Raw genomic sequence first — 25,308 nt, forward strand, 5'->3', positions numbered from 1 at the left:
TGGCTGCCATATTGCAGTCATACTTTGGATGAGTACAAGTTTGTGTGTGGTTGTGTTTTCCATGTACAAAGTGAGAGCACTCGACTGATTCGTTCCCTAAAATGAGATTGCTTGATGCCCAGTAGATTTGAACTGACCAACTCAATAAGTATAATAATGTCCTTTGTAATACTCCTAATGAAGTGTAGCTAAATACTATGAAATGTACTGTATTTGATTATTATTATGAAAAATACTGTTTTTGAGATTTTTTTTTTCCTGGGGGACACCTTTTTTTTGGCAATAGAAAAATTATTGTGGAGTTAATCATATTTTCCAGTGCTCGTTTTGCCCATGTTTGTTATTGGCAGCCAGGTTTAAAGTCATCAGTCATTACAGCTGAATGTTCTGAAACCTGCAGGTGAAACCACAGGCGGTTTTCAGTTTAGTAATTAACTGGCTAATAATCTTACCTGATATTCTGAACACTCCAAAAGCTCTATATCGGTGAATGTGCATAAACCAGACATATGTGCAGCGTAACATAACCTTGTATGTGATTCCCAAGAAACTTTTGTTTTGTATATCATACCCGCTGAGGAGGAAGTGCTGAAGTGTTGCTGATTAGGGCACAGGGAATTACAAGCACTGTATAAAGTGAGTTTAGAGCCATGCCAAAAACAACATGAAGACACAGAGTTCTCAAATGTGGCAGCCTGCCATCAGAGTAGCTGAATGTTTTTTTTTTTTTTTTTTTTTGTATTTTATGTATAGTACTGGTGTGATTCACAGATATTGAAGGTTAGGCGGTATAGTATTAACAAGGTGCAATGTGTGTTGCTGCAGCTGTCACTGAATAAAAGAAGGCTGTTTTCATAAACTTGTGTCTAGTTTATATAGATTACATTGTAGTACTGTAATTTGTTTGGAATAAATATTTTAGTAACACCCCTGTAGTGTGTTAAACTTGCTTTAGGCTTGTTTTTTTTTTTTTTTTTTTTTTTTCTCCTGACGCTACCAACGCGCAATTACCCCTCGCATTCACAAGCTTTTGCTTAACTGCAATGACATTAAAATAATCACGTTGGGGGGAGAGGAATGGAGCGAAAATTTGTGTGGGCAGTCCAATCATCGATGTTTATTCAAACAGTTTGATTTTCTGTGCCCAATTAATCGATTGTGTGTAGCTACAGTGATTGAACTGATTGAAACAAATTACATTTTGGGGGTACTTTCTTTAAGTAATTTCTGTCTGTAGAATATGTGTGGATCAAAACCCAGTGGCTTTAATGATGGCTGTATTTAGATGTTTTAGATCAAGGAAAGAAGACTTTGAAATGGAACTGCAAATGAATGAGATACTGAATTGAGTTTTTCAAGTGCCACTGAGATGAAAGCTGAAAGCTCTCTGTGGGTTAGGACTTGCTTTTACCCTTTCAGTGTTCACTGAGTCTTGCTCACTGCATCGATTCAAGTCAAACACATTTTTCCATCAGGGGCTTTTCTACAGTGGAGGCATTGGTCTTTCACTCCTCAGAGCAGATAGATTGGGCTCTGTGAAATCTATTTTATTTTTTCATAGTCTACATCATTTCAGAATTTTTTTTCCTGTTTTTTTAGGTTTGTGTTTTTTTTTTAATTGTACTTTTTTTTTTAAACCAATTTTATAGTAGCTGAAAAATGTACAATCTAACCTTAGTAATGATAGAATTTTTTTTTTCTCAATTCTGCCTAGAAATTTCTACAGTGTAATTGATACTAGTACAAAACATGGGTGTTGCATTTTACAAAAATAATATATTTTTCAAAGATATATACATGTTAAAAACTGAAATACAAGTGAACATTTCTCAATTAGTGCAATATTTGTTTACAGTTTTACTTAACAATAAAACATAATAATAACAAACAGTTCTTGAAGTTTTGCGATAGGATCTCATACCATTACTTCCCAGGCCAATTTCTTGAGCTTGTATCATCACTGTATACTTTCTCAGGATCTTTCCTTGTATCTTGTTATTTTCTAGATCAAGAAGTTTTTATTCCATTTTAAGTTTTATTTTTTCTTTCTTATTTTTCCTCCTGAAGTTTTTTATCTTGATGGTGCAGCATACAAAGCATCTGGTGATGAAGAAGTATTTACTGATATCTTGCTTGTAGTTCATTAGCATTCTCTGGGCTTTCTGGTGGTGATATAGGTAATAAATAGTTCTTCCTTTTTCTCCTACATTCTTGTGTTTTAGTTTCCAATATTGACACTTAGATCTGACTTCCCTAGGTGTGACAGGCTTCTTTATCCTTCTTTCAAACATTTGTGCGAACAGTAGTTCTCGGTTTCATCATGTTGCTTTTCTTGTAGGATCCACTTTGATTTTTTTTCCCTTCTTTGACGTTGTCTGTGTTCAAGTCTTTTTTGCTCAGTTGATTTATTTTTCTTGGATCTTGCCTTTGTTTCTCTTTCAAAGAAAAATACCATGTACAAGCATCATTCACTTATTGTATTGCCTTCAGAAACAAATAATTAATGGAATTATTGTTCAGTGATTAAAGTTATGTTGTAATACTGTGAATAATACACAATTAAAACTTCTTTGGGGTGTGGGGAGGTCTAACAGGCAGCCTATATAATTGCATTGTTATCACAGATAGGAGTTAATCGAATGCTGTTTAAACCCTTAGGGTACCCTTCTGCTCCTCCCTCCAGAAATGTTTAAGGCCTTGGAACAGTAAAACTGTTTCTCCCCTCTCTTCAACTCCCCCCACAAAATCTACCCCCTGACTGTTATATATATATATATAATATATATATATATATATATATATATATCCTATATCATATAGGCTATATATATATCCTCCCTATATATTGTAGATATATGGATTCCCTCACAGTCACTGTTGATTTAACAGATATTCATGACAATATCTGTTTTATAAATATTGATTGTGTATTCTATTTAATTGTTAAATAAAATTATTTCAAAAAAAAAAAAAAAATTACTCTTATTAATATTTCATTTACTAGTTTAATGCGCATAAAATAAATCGATTTATTTGGGTGTTGCTAAGACGAATGTCTTTATAATAATAATATTATTATTATTTTATTAGTAGTATATTATAATATTACTAATATAATAATTAGCGATATAAACGTACTTGGAAAACCTGTGACAGCTCAGTTGACATTTCAAAGTTACGAGCCAAAAAATACTGATTACAGAAGACGTTACACATTACTGTCGGTCCTGGTCCAAATATACAGATAACCTTTCACTTTTCTGTACTCTAGATGTCGAAAGGGCAATGTGTTTTTGCACTGACAGGACCAAAATGATCTTTTTGTGTCTCTTGGACCTTGTAACAAAGGTGGAGCAGTTTTCAAGCAAACTCATTCTTTCTAGGTCAAGAATTGCATAGACTTCTGACACCAGCCAGCTGAGAAGACACCCCTTGCTCAATCAAAGCACACTCTGCAGGGGGGTAGCAACAGCATGGGCAAATCTAAAATACCTGCCCTTACAATATATTTGCAGAGCAGCCACTTGGCCATCCTCTCATACTTTTACCAGACATTACAATATTATATCTGGAAAATGGCCACTTCAACCTTTATGCTATGTGGGTTTTTAACTCCCCCAATCCCCCCCCCCCCCCCCCCCCCCCCCCCCCTTTAAACACATTTTCACTGTGCTCTGGTGTAGGATATGCTCAGTGTGAAATTGATCATTCAGGTAAGGAAAATGATGTTTTCTACTGAATGTGGAAGATTCCCAGCTGTATTTGTTGTCTGTCTATCTTTACACTAAGATTTATTCTTTTTTTGGACACTGGGGGAGGGGCTGTGCACTCCTTTGTAATCGCTTGGTGATGATATCCTGGAAGTGACTACATAAGGAAGGGATAGATGACCTGAATACTTTTGAAAGGTTTCTCCACCTGATCAAACTCCAGAGAATGGAATGCTCAGCATGGAATCTTACACATTCAGTAGGAAATTCCACAAGTGAAATGCAATTTTTATTTAACTGTAGTCATCAGTTTATCTACATACAGCATTAATTTAAGTTTTGTGCACTGTTTGGAAATGACGCTATTATGATTTAGCAAAAGTTCAAGTACCTTCTTTAGGAAGGATATTGGCTGATGATGCCGGAGATAATGGTGCAAATTTTCTCAATATATAAATAAAACACACATGTACCATAAAACCACTAGAGTATCAGTGACCTAGATAATAATATAGTACGGATCATGTGGACACTCATCAAGGGTGATTTCACCTCGGGGTATAAAATATGAATTTTTATCAAAGAAAATTATGAGGTAGGCATCTGCTGAGCACACAAAAGTTCATAATGTCAAAGTGAAAAATAAAATCTACAAATTGTTCTAAATTAATTACAAATATTAAACAGAAAATAATTGACTGCATAAGTATTCACCCCCTTTGCTATGACACATCTAAATAAGCTCTGGTGCAACCAGTTGTCTTTAGAAGTCAAATAATTAGTTGAATGGAGTCCACCTGTGTGTAATTAAGGTGTTTCACATGATTTCAGGTTAAATACACCTGTCTCTTGGAGGTCCCACAGTTGGTTAGTACATTTCCTAATAAAAACTACATCATGAAGACGAAGGAACATTCAAAGCAAATCTGGAATAAGGTTCTTTAAAAGCACCAATCAGGGGTAGGATATAAGAACATTTCCAAGGCATTGAATACCCCCCGGGGCACAGTTAAGTCCATTATTAAGAAATGGAGAGAATATGGCACAACTGTGAATCTGTCTAGAACAGGTCGTCCTCAGAAACTGATTATCCAGGCGAGAAGGGCACTAGTCAGGGAGACCACCAAGAGGCCTATGGCAACTCTAAAGGAGTTACAGTTTGCCACGGCTTAGCTGGGAGACACCTGCAAAAGTCTGCAAAAGACCTGGGACTTGGGAGAGGATTCATCTTCCAGCAGGACAATGACCCCAAACATACAGCCAAAGCCACACAGGAGTGGCTTAAAAACAAAAAGGCAAATGTCCTGGAGTGGCCCAGTCAAAGCCTAGACCTCAATCAAATTGAGAATATGTGGAAAGAGTTGAAAATTGCTGTTCACCAAAGGTCTCCATCCAACTTGACGGAGCTTGAGCAATTTTGCAAAGAAGAATGGGCAAAAATTGCAGTGTCCAGATGTGCAAAGCTGGTAGAGTCTTATCCAAATAGACTTATAGCTGTAATTGCTGCCAAAGGTACTTCTACAAAATATTGACTCAAGGGGGTGAATACTTATGCAATCAATTATTTTCTGTTTTGTATTTGTAATTCATTTAGAACGATTTGTAGATTTTATTTTTCACTTTGACATTATGGACTTTTTTGTGTTGATCAGTGGCAAAAACTCCTAACTAAATACATTTTGATTCCATGTTGTATCACAGTAAAATGTGGAAAAGTCCAAGGGAGGTGAATACTTTTGAGAGCCTTGTGTGTGTGTGTGCGCGCGCAGTGCCTTGCAAAAGTATTCAGACCCCTGACCAATTCTCTCATATTACTGAATTACAAATTGTACATTGAAATTTTGTTCTGTTTGATATTTTATTTTTAAACACTGAAACTCAGAATCAATTATTGTAAGGTGACATTGGTTTTATGTTGGGAAATATTTTTAAGAAAAATAAAAAACTGAAATATCTTGCTTGCATAAGTATTCAACCCCTGTGCTGTGGAAGCTCCCAGTTTGCACCGATGAAAGAAATTGCCCAAACGAGGACACAATTACCTTACCATTGGCCTCCACTTGTGAGCCATTAAAGTTGCTGTCACATTTTCTGGATAAAAACCCCACTGTTGAAAGATCATTGGTAAGGCTGTGAATCTGAAGGAAAATGAAGACCAAAGAGCATTCTACAGAAGTTAGAGATAAAGTAATACAAATGCATAGATTAGGGAAAGGGTACAAAATAATATCCAAGTGTTTGGATATCCCAGTGAGCACAGCTGGATCAATAATCAGGAAGTGGAAGCTGCATCACACCACCCAGGCACTGCCAAGAAAAGGCCATCCCTCAAAACTCAGCGCTCATTTGAACTATATATATAGGAACTATATATATAGGAACTATATATCTAGGAACTATATATATATATATGGAACTAATATATATATATATATATATATATATATATATATATATATATATATATATAATATATATATATATATATCTCTTCATACAGTTTCATGCCTTCAGTGTGTATATTCTGTCTAGACAACCATGAAAGTAGCAATGACATAGCAACAGATTCCTTCCAGTGAGTCTGCCAGGACCCAGAGATCACAGAAGGGGCAGTTGCTTGTGTAAGGGTACTTTACAGCAAAATAATATGTACAAGCAGAAAGAACCAAAGTGTCAAGCAACCTCCTACAGTTTCTGAGACACTGGAGCCAAGAAATGCACAGGATTAAGTGAGGTCTTGGTTTTGATGTTGCAATTATGGAAACTATTAAAACTGTAGCTGCCGGGGTGAAGCCAAGGGGCATGACTAGATCACAAACACCATTGATGTGAAGAACATTAGGATTCAAGAACAAGAGGATTTTTTTAGGTTTTTTTTTTAAAATCTGAATAAGAAAAATGAACAAACTGTCAACCAGATTTGAAATAGTAACATACTTGCTATATTACTGAATTATTGTTATTTTATGTCTTTGATGTAATGCCCTGTAGTAGTGTAGGGAGTCTAGGGACTGTAATAGCAACACAACATGTATTTACTATGCCCCTTGGTTGGAACACGTGGCCAGTATCAGCAGACATAAACTGATGTCAACAGTTCAAAGGTTTCTTCTTGATGAGTGCCTGCCAACCGGCATATTTCCCTTTCATTTCTGAAGATATTTCATCATGATGAATAAACAACCGCCCCCCAAAAAATGCCATCGATAGTCTTAAGTGATTGTCAAAATTGCATAGCTAGTGAATGTGAAAGGTGCCAGTTTGACATCACAAACTGCATTCTTTTAGTTATTTGCCCATTCAGTGGTTGGCCTTTCTCTATTGCTCTATTCACAAATCTCTAACTCACAAATAATATAATGTTTTCAAAGTATGTTTTGTGATGACTTATCTGCACGTTGTTAAACAAAAACACTGACACATAGTGTATTAACACATAGCTTTTGCATGCATTTAGTATTATCCGTCTAAGCTTTACATGTTTGGCTTCTTCCTCTTAAGCTAAATTGCAATACATGTGTGAGATACATAATTGTACATACTATTGGTCTTTCTAACATTCATTTCTGGGTGATAGTTGCTTTAGTCAACCTGCATACAAATACAGTGGGTCATCTGGTCATGTATTCTAAATATTTGTCAAATTTGTATAAAATCAATGCTTTGTTGGATTATAGCCAAGTGCAATCCGAGATCATCAATATCTTAAAAATACTGTAAGTGTGATAGTTGTGTTCAGCCTAAAGAGTATGACAGGACAGGACAAAAATCTGAGCTGCTCACTATTATTTTACATTAAATCTTGAGGGATCCCATGTTAATCACCTGTACAACTATCAATTATTAAAGCTGCAGTGTCCCAAACCCCTTTCAGTGTTACACTTCAGTGTAATTCCATGTACAGCAGTCTTTCTAGACTTCTATAGCTCGGCCTTCTGTTCTCTGAAACGTGAAGGGCTTGTTGGTGGTCTCATTTGTTTCTCTAAAGGTAATATGATAGCTGTAGGGACAGGAGTTGCCCTCCTCCCATCCCAGCATGAAACCTGCTTGCTGTCATGTCACTTTGTGAGCCAAGTATGCTAACTACTGCTGTTATTATAGTGCCAAGAGTTCAGCAATAAAGACAGAAATATGTTTTCAACATGCGCTAATGCTGTACAAATGAGGGGGGACATTTTAATATTAACAAAATAAATATATTCAAAATGTCATTGTAAGTAGCAGCACTATTTTTCCAAACGTATCAGTGGTTAGAACAGATGACGTGGGTCCAGTGCAATCGTAAAGAAATGATAACAGTACGTTCATAAAATGGTGGTTCTTAAAGTGCTAATCCCTTCCCAGGACCCCAGGTATCTCTTTAAAATGTGATAAACAATTCAGTTGTATTTATTGTATTGCTATATTGAATGCTGAGACACAATGAGTGTCCCCAATCCTGAAAAACCTTAATAAAGTAACCATTACAATGTAGTTTTTCCTATGAATGGAAAAAATGGCCTAAAGAAATAGTTTCAAGCTAGAGCTGTAGAGTTGTGCTAGTGCTACTATAGTGCCTGTGTGTTCTGGTATTGTGTAACCACATGAGGGTTGTGAAAAGCTGTCATTCTGCAGCTTTCTCCTGAACTGACTAGTGGCTTTGACAGGAGGAGGGTTATTAACAGCTTTGTTGTCATATTTCCCCAAACAAAACAGATGAGTTCCCAGACTCCCTCTCCAGCTGAGAGAGCATGACATGATGGAGTGTGGACAGGCTCTCCTGACCTTCACTGCTGCCTTGTTTATATCTACTGAGCAGAAATGTTACAGGTCCTTTAGAGCTTACAGTGTCGATAAAAATAATGTGCCTGCTACAGTGGTAGAAGTTTGTGAACTGCTACAGTGTGCATTCCTTATCTATTGAAATCCGCTTTTCCGAGTATTGCATTAAGTATAAATAGGCCTACTTTTCAGTCATGTGAGGGATAGACTCTTTACACCAAAGTGTATGCTACTGATAGCATTTTTTTTTTTTTTTTTTGCTTTTTTTTCAGCCTCTGTGAAACAGCAATATTCAAATTGCCAGGTTTTGCTTTTCTCATTTAAAAAAAATAGTTTCCCATTTATGAAATCAAATATAAGGCTGTAAATAGCAGAAATTTGTTCAGTACGTCTGTTAGGTTTGACCAAAACAGTTCTCAATTGAATGTAAGAATTTGGCAGTTTGCGCTGTACATGCTTTACATTGTTTAGTAGGTCTGTCAGTTAAGCCCGGAACACAATGCCCGATGTGATCGTCACATCTCAGGCCCTGTCCACACTGTGCATTTAAACCATATTAGTTTCCTTTAAACTGGCTTAAAAGTGCTATATACTGTTGGTGTTTACACTACGCAGCGTTTAATACCGTACTCGAGAACCCCTTGTTTCAGAGGTCTCTTGCATCACGAGGGCGAATTTCAGACCAGACCCTTTTCTGCCCATCACAAACATATTGGGGATTTTTGTAACTAATCAAAAAAGCCCTCATGAGAAGCGGTTAAGTTTGTATGATGAACCACAGAATTAATGCTTAAATGGTTAAATGTTTAACACTGAAAACATTTCTGTGTTTAAAGTACTTTAACATCCCTGTTTTGAGCAGACACATTTGTATTCAGAACCTGCATTGAGCTGTTTCTAGCAGACATCTAAATGCATCCAAAAACAGGACTTTTGACACTTTTGTGGATGATCTGGAAAGCCTTTTTTTTTATTTTTTTTTTTTTTATACAGAGTTACATTTTTTCTATTGTACTGCCACAAATAGTTTCCAGCCATTCCATTCTCTTCATAGGGCTGCATGATGTAATCGGAGCTGCTAACAGAGGAGCAGGTGTTTCAGAGCACGTTTTTGTGGCTTTTTTGTGGCTCTTTCATTTAAAGCTACAGCGCATGGTAAAACTTGTTCTGTTACAATTTTGTTTAAGGATTTTACAATCCCATAACATTTAAAATAATAACATTAACTTGTATTTGTGACGGTGGTAAAATATCAGAGACCTCTAGTAGTTTAAGAAATAGCCCTGACAAATTGATTTCACATAAATAGAGGAATGCACTGGATTACACAACATTCCATTTGGTTATGTAATGGTACACTCTGGCATTGGAACTGAAGATCATAATTGTACAAGGCAGTCCTTTATTACATTTGAAATCACCTAAAGCACATTAAAGCTGCGTTCAGAAATAATGATCACCCCACCCTCAGTTTGGAAACCCTATTAAATCAAACATTCAGATATAGAGTAGGACCCCTACTCTTAACACACCACTGAATAAAAAAATGAGTAAAATTATTTTTGCCACCTTGATTCAAAGCACAAATATACAGCACCACCGCCCCAACCCCCTTCCAAATATATTAATCAGTGTTATTGTTCTATATTCAATTGTATGCTTCCTCAGTTGCCGTTACATTATTATCTTGTTCAAAACCACCCTCAGGACATTTTCTTTAAACAGCTGCTTCTGGGATTGTACCTGTGATTGCATTTCTCTTCATGGATAAATATTGTCCTTGGTGTAATTGGATTTTACTTTATAGTGCGTATTCCCCTGAAAAGCCGTTTGCGGCACAGTCAGTTAGATAAGTTATTACTGATCTTCAATTCATGTCATGCATTGTGCTCCATTCCTCTCTTAGCTTGCTTTTGGCAGTGCTTATCTTATCCCCAGTATGACCAGCAAGGCCAAGCAGCTGCAGTAAACCCCCCATTTCCAGGAAACAACAAGACCAACCAACAGTACACAAGAGTACTCATTTTAGACTTGAAAAGTAAAGCTGAGTGAGTCCAAACAGGCTGTGCATTTAATCTGTCCTGTGACCGCTAAATTCTGAAGTCTAAGAGGTATACTGAATATTTGATGATCAGCCACTAATATTCCTTTCTGTTGATGTCTGTAAGGAGCTTGCTTTAGACACATCATGGGGGGGAAGTAAGAATTAAGTGATTAAACAGCATACAGAACTTTATTAATCCTCGATGGGGATATATTGAAGTATACACATGTTTTGCATCTAGTGAAACAATAATTAAATTGTTATGAAACTTGGTTAGAGCATTCAGTAGCACAAGTTATTGTCAGTAACAGAATCTTGGACTAAATATATGGAATAACCTGTGTACACTCATACTCATATAGGTCATGGTTTGTTCCAGTTTTGCATTGAGAGCCGTAACTGGGGGATGAACTGTGTGTTACTAACATACTGTACTTGGTTTATACTGTAGAAAGAAAATGGAAGTGAGATTCAGAAGGTACTTGTGGGCTTTCAGCTTCTTGCTGAAACAGGTAAAAAAAAATGACACTACAATTTTCCAGTGATTTGGGCATTCCCCTGATGTTGCCGCTAAAGCACACATGTGCTTCCCAGGGCTTTGGTTATCGTTAGCTTTTTTTAAGAACTGTTTTCAAGAGAGTAAAAATTGTTTTTACTTCAGCAATAAATCATTCCAGAATTGACAAGCTGACATGCTGCACCTCCTTTAAATTAGGTTCTTCTCGGATAGGTTTGGGCATTGCTGGTGAGGCTCTCACACTGCATGCAATATTCAGGAAGGCATATTTTAGGTCAGAAGGAAAGTTCCCTTTCCAGAAGGTTACCATGCTGACAGCATTTCTTCTAACCAAGCCTGCCCTCTTTCTACAATGGGTGTACTGTATCGTTCACTTGACTGTATGAGCTAATCTATCCCAACTGATTTAATAAACCATTTCTGAAGTGAAAATTATATCTTTTCTTTCATGGTTGCAGAGAAATTAATAACATGGTTGCTGTATTTGGCTTTTTTCTGATCAATGTACAGCAGTGGGTAATTGACTAATCTGGCTAATAAGGTGGTTTTTTTAAGTTTATTTTTTTTAGAAATTATTTTAAAAAATGTGTTGCTCTGCAGGAAAATGCTAATATCCATTATCAAGTCATTTTTTACCATTTGATTAGATCAGTTGCTCATGATGTTGCCAAGGGCTTGCGGTTGTGAAGTTTCTCTGTGGCTTAGTTCCCAGTAATGGATGGCAAAAAAAAAAAAAAAAATTCCTAGAAGTTGAGTCCTTAAGTTGAAGAAATAAATAAATAACATAATATGAGTTAGATATGCTATCAGATATTTGTATCGCCCAGCTGCTTATCTGTGGCTATGGGGATGTAGTGAAAGTGGTTGTACTATATTCATCCATAATACAAATGTCACAATGCAGTTTTACATTTTTGTCGAGGATAGCGTCCAGGTGTGAGGAACCTTGCTAAGCCCAGGTTATTGTCTGTCTTGGTTGTTGGTATGTTAGATGATAGTCAATCAGAATCTAGGAATGTAAGGCTCGGATGCCTGTCTGTCCATCCGTATATAACACTTGCATTTGTATCGTTACACACAGTGGATGTAGGTCATGGACTCTACTTTTTCATTCCAATGATGCTAAATTTGTATTCACAGCTGAGGTAGGGGATGTACAAGCTACAGTCCCAATATACTTGTTTGGAATGTCTGTTCAGAGAAAAGTACAGTACCAGCTATACTGCAAGTCATGGTTGTTCTTTTTTGTTACGAATTCATACCTAATGAACTGTCAAAGAGAAACCGCAGTCTCAGAGTATTTGAAACTGCTTTAGTAGTGTTTTATACTGTTTATCTCCTAATGTATCATCAGCAGGCCCCTTCCAGCTGCTGCTACCCTGTCTTTCATCAACAGTAACACAGATTTGTGTTAAGAAAATGCTGCAGAATGGTTTTCAAACTGGTGTGCAAGTGCACAAATTGATTGATTTGTTCTTTCTAACTCTTTGCCAGCTGCTTCCAACATTGAGCTTTCATTTCTCCGAAAAAATAAGGCATTTGCCAGTTTACTGCTCTGTATTCTTTTTCTAAAACAAAGGGAATAGTGTAGCTGAGGACTGGAGGCATTGAGATGCTCAGTTCAAATTGTTGATCAACTGCAGATTTTTATATAGTGGATCATTTCTACTTTTCAAAAGGGTAAATGCAGCTTAGTCCTCATTTTGCGTTTGCAGTTGTGTGATTTGTGAAAATAATAATAGACAGATGATGAAGCCCCGAGCTATTTATTGGTGTTGATTTAGCAACCCAGCATGACTGCTCAATTATTTTATTTTGACTGTATTTCAATTGCTAAGCTGTGGAACTGAATAACAGTTTTGTAATCTGTAAACTTTAAGGTTAGGAATAAGCTATAGACATTTGTATGCAGGTAATATTGTGTGTAGATGCTCCTGAATGTGTACAGTAGGTGTTCCCAGAGTAGTTGGCTTTGGAGGAACGAACAAGCGTGGCTGTGCATCACGCCGCAGCACAGGCTTGGCACTGCCAATGCAAACCCATGCCAGTGTAATACAAGACGGGGGACCACTCGCTCTGTCACAGTGGCTATATCCAAGAAAATTAAAATAGCTCTATTTTACAAGCATATGTTCTGCGAAGGAAAACGTGTTTGAGACATACTAAAACTGTTAATTACCATAATAATTACCATAACTAATTTGTTTGACTTTTTAATTGAACACAGGTTTGTCACAATGACCAATCTAAGATATTCACTTTAAACAAAAGCCTTGAAATAGTTTCCTCCACTCTTTAAAATTTTTTTAAAAAATAAAAAAATAACTTGCTGTATATGGTTGATTTAGAGTTCTTTATTATCATACAGTCTGTTAGAATGAATAGGCATTTGTTGAAGAGATTTAAGAAACATTTAAATTGATTCAAGCCAGTAAGAATATAATTAAAAAAAAATAAGCTAACAGAGCCTTTGAATTGTCAAGCATTTAAAAATCTTTGTGCTTGGAGTTACAAAAGCTTGGCTTTCACAACTGGCCCTGATAATTCTTTGGTCCCATGGTGTTTTTGTATTTATATAGAGATAGTACTGTATTTCCTTTTGAGTAATGACTGGCTGTTTCTGTACAAATAAACCGCAAAAAACAAGAGGTGATAGCTACCTGTGCTGTTCTGGATAAAATGGACCTTGGGATGGACAAAGTAAAGCATTTACTCAAACTGTATTCATACAGTGTAAGGTCATCATCTCCTCTTGCATTCGGTGTACGCACACCATCCAAAACTTTAAATTTGCTTGTTTAGATTGTCTACACATTACAAGGACTGTACTGTGCCAGGGATGTGCTGTCTGCAGGAAGGGTCAGTTAAAATTCAGCTCCTCGGAGGCCAGAATGGCTAGGGATCTGTCCTAGAAATGATTTTCTGGAGCATTTGGCTTTTTTGGATGTAGGTTAATGTTCAAAAACATTTGGGTTCTAATTAAACGCCAGATCCACAGATGGTATTTGTAGTGACTTTATTTTCTAGATTCCTCTTGTGTGTAGTTGTTATTTGGGGAAGCATTCAGTACAGTAATTACTTTTCTTTTTTTTTCTTACAAAAATTTGTGTATCATAAAAACACACTTCCAGAAACTGTTTGTGGTATTAAATAAAATGGGGAACAATTTATTTTGGAAAGTCAGCTCATACTTGTGAATAATATTTACAGAAGTTTCAGTTTTGGGAACCCCCTTCCTGTCACCTCCTATGTTTATGATGTCTAAATATGTTCAAATGCGGTGGTGTTGAAAGCAGTGGATAATGCACCACTGTACAAGAAAACAGAAAGATGCTGCTGCAGATTTCAACATTTTCGCAAACACTTTCTCAATCATTCTGAAAAACCGGGATACAATAATACAGGCGTATGAACAGCAAACAGGGGTTGCCAGTCATCAGCATTTCAGGGTATTGAGCAAATCTAAAGTTATGGACGCTATGCTTTTGTGGTTTAAAAAGCCCATGCAGAATTCAAGTTGCAGTGTATACTTTTAAAAAATTCACTTACAACAATATTTTCAGTAAAATACACAGTACTTTTAAATGTATAATTCATTTCAATGTTTTGCAATTGAAATTTGATTTGTGTATCTGTAATCTCAATAAAAACTGACAGTATGCATTTGGCTTAGACTGCTTATAATAACAATTACTGATAAGACCAGCTTTTTGGCCAGTCCCTTGAAATTCATGAGAGTTGACTGTATAAGGAATAACATCTTGTCCATGCAAAGTGTAATCACATTTGGGCAAATGGTTATGTACCCTTTATTATCCCAGCTAATCAGAGGCCAAAACTTGCAAAAGTAAGTCAAAAAGACGATGATTTGGATACCCCAAAGCACTTGTGCTAATCAATGCCCGTACCAAGTTACATCACAACTTAATGAATGATTCTCAAGATACACTATAGTGAAAACAAATGTAAAGGCATCTCTCCTGTATCCCTGTTGCCAATGAGAAGTGTAAATGGAAATGTTACTGAAGCTAATGAGGTACAGTAGCAACATTTTAAAACTACCCTTAATAAAACATATTAACAAAGTTTAATAGCAGATGATCAGATGAGCAGTGAAAATGTAATTACATTGATTTTCGCTGCTCCCCTTATCATTGTTTAGTGACTTTTCCTTGTTAAAGGTGATGTTGTCAAGGTTTTAATTTTCTTACCTCTGCCATTGTCACTGCTCCCCTTATAGTGGAATGCTGCTTTGTCCATCAGTATGCATGCTAAAAGTCTAACCTAGCTCGAACTGAATTAAGGGTGATATGGGCATTTCCTGATTTTTGTGTCTTCAAACTGCACCATTGAAGTTCATTTTATTGTCACGGCTTTAAGCTTAAACCATAACTATTTTTTATATTAAGTTTTTGTAATTAATTTTTATTGGATGTTGTGATGTTACTACTAATAATAGTTAAATGGTTTATGTATTTAGATTTGCTGCTGTTCAGATCATAAAATAGGTGTGTGCGTGTGTGTGTGTTTCTTTTTTATAGCCGATAGGAATCCTATTTAAAGTGATATCAGTTATTTTAGGATTAAGCAAACTTTTTAGTATGTTCAAGTACCCAGATCCAGGGAAGTCTACAAGCAAGTGTCAGGGATTGAGGGAAGGCTTTGAATTAAGAAACAGGGCCATATTCTATGCTTAACATTATTTTGCAAAACTATTATAAACACAAACCAAGCAGTGGACTTTTGGATTATAAATTAATCCCTGTTTGTCCTCACAGGGGTGAAAAAGTACAGTACCCTGTTTTAGCTGTAATGTTTAGAATATGTACAGCACCACTTTATACAGCTGTGAGAACTGTCTTACCTTACACTCTAATTGTCTAGGGTAATACAGTGCATATTTGTTCCAGAGGTATTACGTGCCTTGGGCCCTTGTACTACAGTGAAGAGTCCTAACAAGCTTATAAGCACTCTGGAACAAAAGAAAACAATAGCTGTCTGTTTCTAAAAACATTGCCCAAAGCAGTCTTGGTGCATAAACCACTAAGCGTCACAGTAATATTGAAGTCTGACGTTTAAGCTTTGATTATTGTAGCTCTCCCATTATACTGTGCTCGGCTTTGCAAGGGTATTTGTAAATATATTCAGTAACATTATAGCCATGTGTAGGCTAATAGAAAATAGACACGGTCTAATGCACAGTTCTCAATATGGGCAGTAAATAGTTTAGAGATTAAGTTAAAAAAAAAGCCTTATTAGTGTCGAACTCACAGTATAGTAACAACTGAATTTCATTGTGATTTGATTTTCAAATGAAATTTTTTAATAAAATGAAGTAGTGAACGCATTTCTTGTTTAAAAAGCTTAATTGTCGTAGGTAATGTACATCACTAACTGTCTCATCGACTCGTTAATCAAAGTGCATGTTAACGAGATCAAGAAAAATGAATGGAAGCAGAATTCACTGTTATGGAAACTACTAGCGTTACAGGGAGAAGGCTGTCCCACCAGCGAGCTGCAGCCAATTGGATATATAAAAAATTATGGGAATAGCATTTTTGTGCATAATTTGTAAACTTCATTTAAAATGGTGCATTTTGTCATCCAGAATGTACATTTATCTAGAACACTTCACATATAAAGGGCACGTCGGTATTTAAATCGAATGATACGGATTTCAAAATTTAAAATAAATAATTAAATCCCACTAGTCATTTACCCTCATTCAGGGGGGATATTTTGCCACAGCTTATTATGTGCAACTCTTTTAATTAGCATTTTGCAAACTTTTTTTGGTTAAAAAGAAAAACAGCTTTTTTTTTTCCTTTTTATTTGGATGGGGTGGTGGGTGTGGTATTTATTAAGCTTTTTAAAATTACGATATTACGAAATTACTCCCTAACTCAATACACAATTTGTTTATAATTAATTGTTTGAATTCCTCTGATCGTGCATTTTCTCTGGTACGCTTTGCTCGCCTCTGTGATAAATAAATGCAACATGATTAGAAGTAGCCAGCAAACACTGCAGTATTGTAAGAACTTTTTTTATATGCATACAGACTTGTGAAGGTGAACGTGTACTGCACATTGTACATAGTGTGGGAGGGAGTGTGACAACATTACAAATATGCTTAGGCAAAATCCATGTCAATGATCTTGATCACATTCCTAGTGGATCTGTGTGTCCTTGTACGTCTGTTCTTCGTTCTTGTGTGGATTAGACACAGGTGTTAAAAGACAAGGACACATTGCAAATCCGCAATCACCTAAGGAAACTGTTGTAATATCTAATGTGCTGTTTTCTATACCAAGATTTAATTATTTACTCTTAGTTTTTTATTTGTATAATTCATATAAAATGTGCAGGAGGTGTCAGCTGTCATGTAATGTACTCATGTAGAATTCAAATAGGCTACAGCTGCATTCACAATTTCTTGGTAGTAACATTACACTGGGTGCAAATAACGGTATATCATTTTAGCAGTATAACAAACATTCTGTAAGGTTACAAATGGTTAAAACAAGTGACTAAATCTCATTCATAACCACAAGTATAGAAAAGGCTAAAATGTTTTCATAACTACAAATATTGAACTGTCTAGACAGTCTGTAAGAAATGAACTCTTGTCCTGTACACACTCTCTCTCTCTGTATCGTCGTCGACATAACCGAAGGCTGTTAAATTTCTGTTTCAAGGTGAGTTATGTACTCTTTCGTTAATTAAACCCCTCCTTTTACAGGTGCAAATTAACTCATGATAAATTGTGGCAGTTAACACAAATTTCCTATTAAATACCCACGCAATCAAAACATATAGTCGCAAGAAGCATTGCTCGTTAAGTTATTAACATTATTTCATAAATCAGCATAATTTTGGAAATCACATTAGCACTTATTTAGTAACGAAATAGACATAGCGACCACATGAAAGTGCCAAAATCAGTGCTACATACAGATTTGTTGATTAACGCTGGAGTTTAGAATTTGCCTAAATGTTAACCATTGTCTAGTGAAGAAAATACTAGTCCTTCAAGATAGTTCCCTATTTGTGTGCTTCTTGGTTACCATGGATTTTCTGATTTAGTTACAAACGTTCCAGATATTTAAGGTTTAAAAAATGGTTTAGAGGTTAAGAAATGTAATTAAATTCAGTATAATACCCCAGTGAACAGTGTACTTTATTTGAAACCCTACTTTGTAATCTTGTTTGTCCTGTGTGAGGAGTTGTGCTCTCTTAGCCTGCTACACTATCTGAACCAGAGCATCACCTTTACTAGGTGTTTTTACTATGTTAAAAACCCACTTGAATTAATCATTTTAGGAAAGAATTGAACAAGTTAATTTTTTTTTTTTTTTTTTTTTTTTATAACAATGCCAATGAGGAAACAAATATGGAATTTATCATGAACTACCTTAGCAGTACTTTCTTAGAATTCAATTGGTGATAATTTAGTAATTATTTTTGAAATCCTCATAGTTACTGTTCATAACAGGGCTTTAATAAATACTATTTTGTATATTTTATTTAAGTGTGATGAATAAAGATAGGTGTATGCTTAAAGTAAATGTCATGCCTTCCTCTGAATTTCAATTTCAATGTATTTATATAGGGTATAAAACTTATTTACCAAACTGACTTAAACAGATATTACCTCACATTGGATGTGTTTTATTTACTGTGGCATCATCCTGTTTTCATTCTAACTTCTGTACTGTGTCTAATTAAGCTCAGGTGTGACTAATGTTGATAATTAAGATGATATGTTAATTAGATGTGCTGCTGTATAGAGTCATGTCTGACAAACAGAAAATGCTTGACGTATACAGTACAGCCAAATTTGATCTGATTACTAGGACAGCCTACAGTAGTTCAACCTAATAAGAAGGGTTACATGATACATGTTTGTGGCATTGTGCACTTTCTTGTTAGCTTGGGTACTACAGTACAGGGTCCAGACATTTTCTTTCATGCAAAGTGGCCGTTGCTATGTTATCTTGTGTTGCTTATGAGCTTGTGTGGGCTAATTGCCACCCCCTAATTGATATAGGCGAAGCTCCAGAGATTGCTGAGCAGTATGCCTGCAAGTGCCCCATATAACCATAGCCAAAACATTCTGTGTGTTGTGAAACTGGTTCATGCTTGTGGTATTTGTTAAAACTGAAGCTTAGTAAGGTTTGGTAAGACACTGGTAACAAATGCTTTACTCCGCTATACCTGGCTATGCTGTTCAGCAGCGGTTTAACATTTCCTTATTGGGTTTGTTTACCTGCACCTGACATCTCAGAGTTCATGTTCACCATTACTGGGCAATTTTCAAAGAACTGTGTAGATTGCTTGTCCTGTCGTCATATTTCACGGTACAAATGAAGGATATTTACAAGTTATATATATTTTTATGAACTTTTTTTTACTCTATTCTACATAATAAAAATGGTATCAATTCTTTTCATTTTACTTTTTAAAATTGTTTTAGCACAGTTTCATTTTACTTTTTTTTTTTTTTTTTTTTTTTTTTTTTTTTTAACACAGTTTTATAGCACAGATCTCATAACCAACCCCTGTCCTCGAACTAGAATTTTGATTATCAGAGTTATATTTTAGATATTTAAACATCAGAAATGCTGGATTTTACTTTTAATTCTGGAAAAGACTTTTAAATACTTTATGAATCTGCAGCTCGTAAAGATTAAAAAAATAAATAAAAATTATTTATTTATAGAACACTTTGTGTGTCCCTGTGTTTTCCACATAAAATCTCATAACCAACATCTGAAGGCATTTTGTCAGAAATCATAGCATATCAATAACGTTTTTCAAATGAGGTGAAAGGTCAAGGCTTCATGTCATGAACACCATAGACACAGGTAAAAACTGCTTTATCTTTTTTGAAAAATATTCGTGTTAAACTTATGCACACTTCACATGTGGAATATGATGTGTAGCAGCTCTGGTTTATGATTAATATAATGCCCCTGGCATGTATGATGAAGCAGAATCTGTGCAAGTGGAAGCCACATTTTCCCAAATTAGCTGATACTTTGCGAACGTTTGGGCAATCACTGTGCTGACGGAAATTTATCTACAGGTATGAACATGACATCAGCACAAAACAAGCCCAGTTTATTCACCTTGAAATCATAAAAAAAAAAAAGAAAATTGACAGAACTGGGTGGTGCAAGCCAGACGCGTCAAAAATCACACTGGACATTTACATCAGTGTGTTCCATAAAGGCTTACCAACTAAAGCATCACCATTTTCTGTCAAATATTTACGATTAAGATTGTTGGTGATAGGCAGTGCTTTACTAGCTGATGGACAGACAGTACTGTCGCACGAAGTCACCAATACATACCTCTGAAAATTAAAGCTAGCAATGCAGAGAAGTGTAGAAGGTACAGAGAGAAGAGAAAAAATAATACAGATAAACACAGTGCATATACTTAGCAAAAGAAAGAGAAAGAAGTAAAAGGAAGTATGTGCCAGTGAGTGAAGTGTCAGATAAAAGAAGAGAGGCATAGAAGAAAGAACTAGAAAAAGGCTTCTGCCAAAAAACAAAAGAAAGAGCAGCTAAAGAAACCAAAGCTAAAGTCAACACCACCAGAGCCTGCAAGACAGAATTAAGTAGTAAAGGCCATCAATATCTAACAAAAAAAACCTTAAAATCTGCAAAAGAAACAGAATTGCTAAAAGAAAAGATGACAGCTGGAAAGGGAAGTGTCAAAATACAAAAAAAAACGTATTACAGGATAAATGCAAAAAAAAATCCCCTGGCAAAGCTACGGAGAAACTCCTGAAAAATAGCAAAGTGGGCAAAAATGTGAGGAGGCCACTTCTCTTTCACCACATGCTCAAATTTCAACAAAGCACAAAAGCAAAACAGATTGAGAAATTTAATCATGCCATTTTCAAGATATTCAGACTGCTATATATGCAGTGGATTATTTTAAGAAAGATCACAGGTTTCTTACTAATACCAACACTTCAAACAAAAAGCAGAAGTTATCTGCTAGCCAGAAACAGAAATTGGTCATCAAATTTCTTTCTTATGACGATGTAAGTCGGGTGTTGCCTGGCAAGAGAGATACTATCACCTTGCACAAAGTAAAAAAAGAGAAAGTGACAATTTTCTGCTCCACTGAAAAAGTTGTTCCTGCAGTTCAAACATGAAAATTCCATACTATCACCTGCTAAGTTCACACATTATAGACCATTCTGGATTGTTCCAGCGAGACTGGCAGTGTGTAAAGCACGAGAATCTTTAAAGTGGGTGCTGTCTTCTGTAGAAAGATCGTAAATATCATTGAGACTGAAGAACTTGGAAATATTTATTTCAGATGAATTTATTCATCTGAAAATAAGCAGTGCTGTACAGAGAGTGTGAACAATGTGGGGACAAGAAAATTGAAAGTCCTACACTGCCTCTTTATTATTTTACTGTAATATTTTGTATTTCACATGCGCTCGTATCTAACTCTAGCACAAAAATACTGTACATTTTTGCTTTGACATGTGTAACTGTCAACACTGTTATCCACTCTTGAACTGCCCCGATATCAAATCGTACTGTGTTTTCTATTTGCTCTTATTAGGACTGAAGTCATTGTATTTTGTATCTTGCTCTCAATTGTACTGCAATTCTTGATATGTATTTTTTGTATAGAACTGTAAGTCACCTTAGGTAAGGGCATCTGCTAAGAAAAATAAATAAATTCATAATAATAATAATAATAATAATAATAATGAAGCAGCAAATTTGTTCACACATTCGACATTCACAATCAATTATGATTTCAGTTAAAAATGAGGAAACAACTGAAAGAAAACCTCACAGAAAATGAAGCTGTAATTCTTGTTGATTTCTCAGAAAATTACAGGTACAAATCTAACTCCATTTCCACACAGAAATGCAGCTACTGTGCCGTCTCTGAAACGTTTTAACGAGTGTGTGAAATACCCTTTCACACAGCCAAAGAGATCACGTGAGTACAACTTTCAAACCTGTCAATCAAAAGATTGTTCTCATGGCAACAACAGACTGTTCTCGTGCAATCTGAAACACTGACGACCTAACACATGCATGCAGTGCTTAATTTGTAAAGAAAGAGGTGACGGGGTGCAAGCAATGACAATAATACCCACCCGAAGAAGCGCATATTCAAAATCAACACGTTTATTTGAAAGTAAGTACAGTAAGGAGTATTGTAAGTACAGTACTTGTGTTAGATGTTTACATTCACGTATTCTACATCATATACTAAGTAGTAGTGAGTGCAGAGAAATTAATTAAAGGTAACCGCAGGACAAATAATTAAAAACTATTTTTTAAAAAGCCTGTATACATGTTTTGTTATGGTTTTGCATTTAAATGGTTTAAAAAAGAAACAAATTAAGATGGACTCCAGAAGGACCACAATGATGAAAAAAAAAAAAAAGCACCCCAACTCGAACATTGGTTTCCACAGTCTGCACTGTTATCGGTGATGTGTGTGCAATAGAAGCCGCTGGTAGATTACAAAAACGATTCATTAAACCTAGGCTAGGTAGTTGTTAACTTAGTATGTTTTTATTCTCTATTAAACTATATTCACTGAAAAGGGCAAGAGAACCAGATCATTATTTTTATTGTTTTGGTTTAATATAGCAGGCTAATGTTCCTATTGAATTAGGCTACAATACTTTTTTTCATTAAAAAGTTAAGAAATGTTCAGCTTTCAAATTTTGTTGCGTACTACTCAATCAAACCAACTCGTATAAGAAGCTGCTTGTATCATTCATGACCTTTTTCAAATCAAGTAAGCTTATTTGTGTATAAAAAACGACAATAGAGTTGCAGCCAGTGTCATCTTCTTTAAAGGCACTCAAGCTGAAAATCGTAATTTAAAGTAGGCTACAAACGTGGCAGCAGACTGTCTCTCTTTAGCGCACGCAAGAAGTTGCAGACTTAATGCAACTGTGTTGAGATTTTAAAAAGAGAGCATTTTGTGAGATTTTTAACTAGAGGGACCGGCTCTATGACTCTGCACGAGGTTCTGGGTCTGTCCCACGGCAATCCCCGGCAGGCATTAAGCACTGCATGCACGCCCCTTACCTACCTACGCTATAGTGATGTGGCATGTTGACTTTGAAACCACACCCACTATAGCGCTTCAGTGGTGGTATAGCCTTTCACACAGGCAGTTACGACGGTTCACTGCCGTCTCTGAACCACCTCGCTAGGTGGTTCAGAGACGGCATAAAATATGACGTTAAATAATTGGCCAAGAACATTTTAAATAGGTTCAAAAAAAACATATTTCCTGTTGGTTGTTAAAAACAAAAATAACCACATCATAAAGTAAAGTTCAGCTTTACTTTTTTGATGGCATTACATTTATAAATGTAGGATGTACACAGTTATATTCTATTACTTAATTTTCTGTAGGATTTCAGTCTCTTGAGAGATCCTTGCTGTCAATCAGCTTACAGACTAAAACAACATAATTTGACAATCTAATTAGCTAATTCGTTGTGGATGTCTCTACCTCAAGCCACCATGGGAACAGGCGGGAACAAACTTTATTCCATCCCTTTTTTAAAGAAATTAACTCTTCAGCACAAGTCTTTAAGCTAATTCTGAACTACTAATTTATCTTAGGTCAGCAAAACCTCAGCATTCATTATAACATGTTAAATAAACCAGCATTAACCTACATGCAACATTGTTATTTCAAGAATTAAAAAAAAAAAAAAAAAGCTTTTCAGAAGTACTGACTCCTTATGTCCCTCTTCCCAGTTCTTTTCTGAAACAATCTGATAGTATAGCCTCTTAGACTTCCCTTTCCAACATTGGTTATGTCCTATATGTAGTCAGATAGGGAAACATGTAAGACTCCCATTCCATATCAGTTTGATCCATTTTAACTTTTATGAGTTGCAGGCTCTTGTACACATTGTAGTGATGAAGCAGAAAGCAGTATATTTAATATAAGTTTAACTCTACGTCTGTGTATGCAAATGGCTTACGTAAGAGCTTGCAGCTTGTAAACCTGAAGTAGTAGTGAAATAACTACTGTGCAAAGAGAGTCTTATTTGTTTGTCTGCATTATATGAATGACCTGTTTACTATTATCTGGTACAATAAGCCTTACTTATTTTAATGTGGTTAGTTTATTTGGAAGACATAATACCAAAAAAACCGTCATTATTATAACCAATACCAAGATGCCATAACCTACACCAGGCTATAGTTATTTTTTACATCCACGTTGCTAAATATTTATGTAAGTATTGCTTATGGTACATAATCTGCAGTTATTTGAAAATGTCCCTACTGCCTGCTAACATGAAACATAACGTTCTACATCTGTCTGCTTCTTTTATTCATGATTTTGCAATTTTCTAGGGCTCTAAAGCCATTTGTTTGTATCCGGTTTAAGGAGGTTGCCTGATTTGAACACTTGTTTGTATCTTTATCTTGTGATAGGAAAGTATAATGGGACCAAGCATGCAAATGTGTGACGATGAGGAACTATAGCTACTGATTGTTGCATGAATTTACTGTAGGCCTTTTTTATTTGTTATTGTTACAGTATTTCAACAGTACCATGTTATTTAGAAATACACCTCTTTAAACTTTACAAGCTAGAAAGCTTTTTACAGTTAGCCGCAAAAAAGGGACGTTACATTTCCTGTAGTGTAAAAAAGTGGCTACAATACAGTACTGTGAATCTGAAAAGCCTGGTTTTCTGTTATGCCTTGAAGCTGCTGTTGTACAGTAATCTGATTTTTTGTCTCTTTTTTTTGTCGCCCGAGGTTCCTTTGGGGAAGAAGGGGTAATTTGCACAGAAAAGCTGGGCTTTGTTGTTTATCCTCCACGTCTCTCTTTCTTTCGGGTATATTGAATACAGTAGTCAAGTCCAGCAACCGTGCATGCAGCTTCCAGCTTTCTTGACAGTGCTAGTCATTCTATTGAGTCAGCAGGGCTTTTCATGCAATAGCTGAGATGGGCAAATGAGCACCAGTTCTGGCTCCAACCCATTGGCGCTTGGAAAAATGTGGTGTGTTAAAAATTTGCATCCTCCTGCCATTCACTGCCTTTACTCGGTAATAAAGTACTGCAGTAGAAAAAAAAACTTGTCTCATACAGTATTTTACACTAACCGTTTCAGGAAGCGTGGGGCTTTAGTTGCAACGGACCTTCTTACTGACTATTTACTAGGATCAGACAAAGTTACAGGTGTAGGAAGAAACCTGCACATTGCACAAGCTGTTGTATGTGTGGTTGCCAAGCTTT

General features: G+C 35.8%; 1 protein-coding gene across 1 annotated transcript in view; it reads left to right on the forward strand.

The window, feature by feature from the left end:
- The window catches only part of LOC121312893 (E3 ubiquitin-protein ligase znrf2-like), a 55,143-nt gene that overhangs the window by 7,402 nt on the left and 22,433 nt on the right, over positions 1 to 25,308 (forward strand). The gene's annotated exons all lie outside the window — the stretch shown is intronic.

The sequence above is a fragment of the Polyodon spathula genome, chromosome 3 (genome assembly GCF_017654505.1).
Source record: "Polyodon spathula isolate WHYD16114869_AA chromosome 3, ASM1765450v1, whole genome shotgun sequence".
Classification (NCBI taxonomy): Eukaryota; Metazoa; Chordata; class Actinopteri; order Acipenseriformes; family Polyodontidae; genus Polyodon; species Polyodon spathula.